This window comes from Triticum aestivum, chromosome 6A, assembly GCF_018294505.1.
Source record: "Triticum aestivum cultivar Chinese Spring chromosome 6A, IWGSC CS RefSeq v2.1, whole genome shotgun sequence".
Lineage (NCBI taxonomy): Eukaryota > Viridiplantae > Streptophyta > Magnoliopsida > Poales > Poaceae > Triticum > Triticum aestivum.
Window position 1 is genome coordinate 620,144,770 of NC_057809.1, and position 5,923 is coordinate 620,150,692.

The window sequence follows — 5,923 nt, forward strand, 5'->3', positions numbered from 1 at the left end:
GTAGAGTTTGGAAATGGGACCTTTAGTCCCGGTTTGAGACACAAACCGGGACTAAAGGGCATTGCACCCTTTAGACCCGGTTTGTGTCTAAAACCGGGACTAAAGGTCTAATCTTTAGTCCCGGTTTGAGACACAAACCGGGACTAAAGGGCATCGCACCCTTTAGGCCCGGTTCGTGCCACAAACCGGGACTAAAGGGCTCAGGTGAACCGGGACTAATACCTTAGCCGCACGAACCGGGACCAATGCTCACATTAGTCCCGGTTCGTGACTGAACCGGGACTAATGGGCTGACCCGGCCTGGACCTTTGCCCCCTTTTCTACTAGTGGATGTTCCTTCCTTGAAATAGATGTTTCCAATTTTTGTTTGCATGCACTCTGATCGGTTTCCAAAAAAGTAATATTATTTTTTTCCTAAGCAACATTCTGTTCCAAAATATCTCAAGTACATATACACACCTAAGACATTTTAGGTTATGTATGTATATACCTACTGATTTATTCAAGATATTAGACATTTATTTCTGGTTGTGTATATACCTAGTGATAGACCTACTGATGTATATACCTCAAATATTTTGGGTTATGTATATACCTAAGATATTTTGGGTTATGTATATACCTGCTTATATATACCTACTGATGTATATACCTACTAACGTAATTCATGTGTCCAACACTCATAATTAACACTTGTATTTTCTAATGATGTACTTTCAAGGTATTCATCACTTATTTATTTTATTGATGGGACACACTTTTTGAAGACTAGTTTTCCTATTCTATGTAAGGTGATAAGATAATCTAAAACGACATCCTAATTACTTTTTTACTTTTTTGGACATATACATACCATGTAGACATCCAGACCCGATATGTTTACGTACATATACCTAATATAACATACCAACATCTTGGTTTTTAATACATGTATTGCCTTCGAGACATACCCCGAAAATTTTGTAGTTTTAGTGGTGACATACCCAAAAATAATAATATACTCTTTTTTGAATATAAAGTATATGCTTGAAGACATACCCATTAATGGTATTGGACACATACCCCAAAATGATATACTTTGAAAGGAGACGTGCTCAAGGACACGTATGTTTTATACCCGTACGTACATGAGTATTTTTCCATGGAGACAAAAGATAACCATACCTTATATACCCAAGACGATGATATACCTAAATATATAACTGTATATATGACTTCGTATTTTATTATGTAAAAAAGAAAGTAATGCATGAATAAGAGAGAAAGAAGGGCACGTGTCATGGAGCATGCATGGCCTTAATGGACCATTAATTGGTGATTTCTCTATATTTCCTACTAGGTGTCCCATATATAATGTTTATCATAGAATCAGTATTTGCTGGAATGTATTTAATATGACAAGCTTAAAGAAGTTGGTCGATTGTCAATGGTGTAGAAAATGTAGGATGGCTGAATATTGTGTTGTTCTATTGTGTATTGATCTGACCCTCATATGAGGTACATATAGAGTACAATATGAGGGAGAGAGACTTGGAGTAGAGGGCAAGTCTAACATGATTTAAACCTATCTTATCTCTAACTAAACATAATTATACTTCTAATAAATGGAATGCAGTATACTTTGTTTTATACTGGAAAGACTACCCGATATGTACATTGATAATTAGAAGGAAGTATGTCATGGATTAGGTTACGACCCTAATAGCGACCTGCATGATTAATGGAATTCTGACATGATCATTCATGACGCATTGCTCACAAGTACATGTTCCAGATACTCTCTACCTGGAAACTAGTTTAATAATTAGAAATTATAAATATCAATTTCAAGAAACAAATTGAAGTGAAGAGCAACAATCCAATCCATTTGATGATACCATGTTGTTACAGTGGTCTTCTCGAATGTCAAGGGTTAAGTTGACTTGATGCATCATTTATATGTTGTGGAGAGTTGATCACATCTTCCTAATTTTTTTTACTCTGCTTATTTGGTTTCCCAGATCCCAATGGAAGTTACCTTCCTCTTAAATCACCAGCAGGGTAAGAATTGTTATGTGAACCTATACTCTTATCCACTTAATTTTCTTGGTCATGCATGTTACGTTTATTCTCATGCAGTTGTGCTGATAAGTATCCCTCATCTTGTGCAGTATAGCCAGACATCGTCCTTTCACGAGCTAATTATTGCTCACCGTTAAGGTTTTTTGGGGAAGAAAAACTGGATATTATTGTCGACTACTGTGAGAGAACTATGATGCTTATTCATATTCAACTCTCTTCGGTACAGGAAAAAAGGTTTCAGCAGGAGCAATAGCAGGAAGTGTTGTGGCTGGTGTAGTGGCACCTGTCTTGGGTGTCTTGTTATTCTTGTTTTATAGGCGAAGAAAGGCGAAACAGAATACACTGCGGCTAGGTAACCCTGCAACTGAGAGTTAGTCCTGTAATTTGTTTTGTAGACAAGCATATGCGTGTCCTAATTTCACCACTTCAAGTTAATATCTGTCCTTCGTTCGTCTCAACGATTTTCTGCTAGAAGGATATGCGTGGATTTGGGTGGTTTGAAGCCATGCTTGTTTATCCTATGAGCAACTATATTTAGCCTGGAAATATTGTGGAGTAAATAGTGTATGATATGAGTTATGATTATGAGTAATAGTTTGAGAGACTTCAAGTGTAACCAACGAGGTTGTCAAGGATCTATAAGTCTACTTTTGGAAGATAGAGAAAGTTAGATAACCTTGAATTATGCTTCCAATTTTCTTCTCTTTTTTGTGCTTCCTTCACCAGGCCTTGACTGATATTAATCACAACAGAATGTGCCTTCTTATTTCTGAACTATTATTCTTTTTGTTCCAGCCAGTACAATATTAATGCAAAAGGTGACATCATCGGCCACTCAAGCTGACGTAGCTTCATTAGCTGCTGGCATTACAGTTGACAAATCAGTCGAGTTCACATACCAAGAACTTTTTAATGCTACAGAAGGCTTCAACATAACTCATAAAATTGGACAAGGTGGTTTTGGTGCTGTCTATTATGCTGAGCTTGTAGGCGAGGTTAGTTCAAAAAATAATAATTCAGATGCATTTCAGAAACCCACATGCCAAAAACATGTGTACTTAACAAGGGGCTTGAACAATGGCAGAATAACATAACTCTGTGAAGGTCCATGATTGCAATCATGCAACATCATGATATGTTCTTCATCGAAATGACTTGCTTTGTTTCTCTTGTGTTGTCCACTGTCCAGAAAGCCGCCATAAAGAAAATGGACATGCAGGCTACTCAGGAGTTTCTTGCCGAGTTAAAGGTTTTGACACATGTTCACCATCTAAATCTGGTTTGTAAATCTTCTATTTGTTCACCTAATCAACACTGCTTTTTAATGGGATGTTAATATTGATTTTCCATGGGGACGATCTTGTAAATCTTTAGTCAGGTTAATTAGCCGTTTCAATGTTCGATGCCATGCAGGTGCGCTTGATTGGTTATTGCACAGAGAGTTCTTTGTTCCTTGTCTACGAATTTGTCGAGAATGGAAACTTAAGCCAGCATTTGCGTGGAACTGGTAATGTTCTGCCTCTCGAAATACCGAATGTGCCTTTTTCTGCTCTGTTGCTTCTGGCAAATTAATCTCTCGGCACATTTGTATAGGTTATGAGCCTCTTTCTTGGGCTGAAAGAGTTCGGATTGCGCTAGATTCGGCAAGAGGTCTTGAGTATATTCATGAGCATACCGTTCCAGTCTACATACATCGGGACATCAAATCTGCAAACATCTTGATAGACAAGAACACCCGTGCAAAGGTAGGAATGATTCAAGGAGAATTCATCCGTGTGTTTTATATGTACTGTCCAACGATCCATGTGTTATATATGTACATTCATGAAGTAATGTTGTTTATGTGTATCTTCCAGGTTGCAGATTTTGGTCTAACAAAGCTTACAGAAGTTGGTGGTGCATCTTTGCAAACACGTGTTGTTGGTACATTCGGTTACATGCCTCCAGAGTAGGTTTCCTGAACTTCTACTCTTTATTCTTTTTTGAGGAATGAACATCTACTTTTGTCATTCCGCTAACTGCAGAGTAGTTGCTGATTTTTGATCAATGTTTACAATTATGGGAAATGGTGTTGGCAGATACGTTAGATACGGCGATATTTCTCGTAAGGTTGATGTGTATGCCTTTGGCGTAGTCTTGTACGAACTTATCTCAGGCAAAGATGCCACTGTCCGACCAACCGATGGATCTGCTAGTGGTTCAAGGGGACTGGTTTATCTGGTAATTGTGCTTCTGAGCTAGTAATACTTTCTGCTCTCGGTGCTTCATAAAGCCGCTTTTGGGTCCAGTTCCTTCTTTGGCTGTTTGATGACTTGTTACCATACTGAATCTTGTAGTTTGAAGAGGCTCTCACTGCATTGGATCCGAAAGAAGGCCTCCAGAAGCTGATCGATCCAAAGCTGGGAGACGACTATCCCGTCGATGCAATTCTCATGGTTAGAAAAACATGCCCAAGCCCCTGCTTGCATTGTTCGATTGTATAATAACATATGCTGCCTTCTGCGTGCAGATGACACACCTGGCGAACGCATGCACTGCAGAGGACCCCAAGCTGAGGCCCACAATGAGGTCTGTGGTCGTCGCGCTGATGACGCTCTCTTCCATGAGCGAGTTCTGGGATATGGAAAACCCGGGCTTGGTGAACCTCATGTCCGGGAGATGACCTCCTTACCCACATATGTCTCCCCTGGCTGGCATTGTAGATCAGGGCATATTTCGTTTCTGCCAAGAAGCAAACACACGCCTTGCAGAGCCCTTTTTCTTCCATGAAAAGCTAAATAGGAAATTAGATACATGCCATGAAACATGTGCATCTGCCAAAATCTTTCTTTTTTTAACAAGGCAAAAGACTTGCTATTTTCATTGATTAAGAAGATGTGAGAATTGCCCGGTTAGTTGACGGAAAACCGGGCTAAAACCGAAACAACCCAATCCATAAACACACGGACACCACCGGCCAACCTGGCCACCGACATGGAACAGACTCCACGACGGCACATGCCAAAAGATGGCCATACGCACGAACAACTGACAGCTCCGACTTTAACGACGATCATCGCCCGGGAAATATGCAGGACTTGCGCCGACCGTGCCCGCCGCAAATGAACACCGAGCGTCTGTCATTGTCACCACATGGACTCGCTCCACCACAGCTCCGACTTCAGAGCAACAAGGCAACCCACGAAAGAGCACCTCAGACACGCCGGGAAGATCTGACTACCGAAGCCCGAGCCGCGACCCAAGCTCCTCTCGACGCCATCATCGTTGCCAAACAAAAATCAACGCCTCCGAAACGGCCGCATCAGCAACCACGCGGCGAAGATGCCGCCATCCACCACGGCGAAGATGTCGCCTTCCACCGGTCTCAAGTTGTAGCCGCTCCAAGACGATGCTCCCACACTACTAGGGAAAAGCCTAGTAGTAGCGCGGGTTTAATGCCTACTAGTAGCGCGGCAACTACAGGAAGGCAACTACAGCTATTCCTTAGCAGTAGCGCGTGTGACACACGCTACTGCTAAGACATATAGCCTCAGCGTGTGTTTATTCCGGCGCTACCGCTAATCTAACTAGTAGTAGCATGTTTCCTGTCCATCGCTACTAGTATTCTGTTTTTTATTTTTATTTATTTTTAGTGTATTTATACGCTGTTATACAAATTTTGGTACAATACCAATTATGAGGTTGTTATATCATTATGTTCATAACAGTGTCGGAAATGAAGGTGGATTAGGTTCAAGTGGAGGCAACATGTGGTGCATGTCGAAAGTATGCTACTAATTCAAACTTGATCAAGTTTGGACTAGTAGTACTTTCGATGTGCACCACATGTTGCCTCCACTTGAATCTAATCCGCCAACACAAG

The 5,923-nt window shown here is 40.8% G+C and overlaps 1 pseudogene; it reads left to right on the forward strand.

Moving 5' to 3' along the window:
- Nucleotides 1–4,844, forward strand: part of LOC123131474 (chitin elicitor receptor kinase 1-like) — a 7,410-nt pseudogene extending 2,566 nt beyond the window's left edge.
- The last annotated feature ends 1,079 nt before the right edge of the window (nucleotides 4,845–5,923 follow it).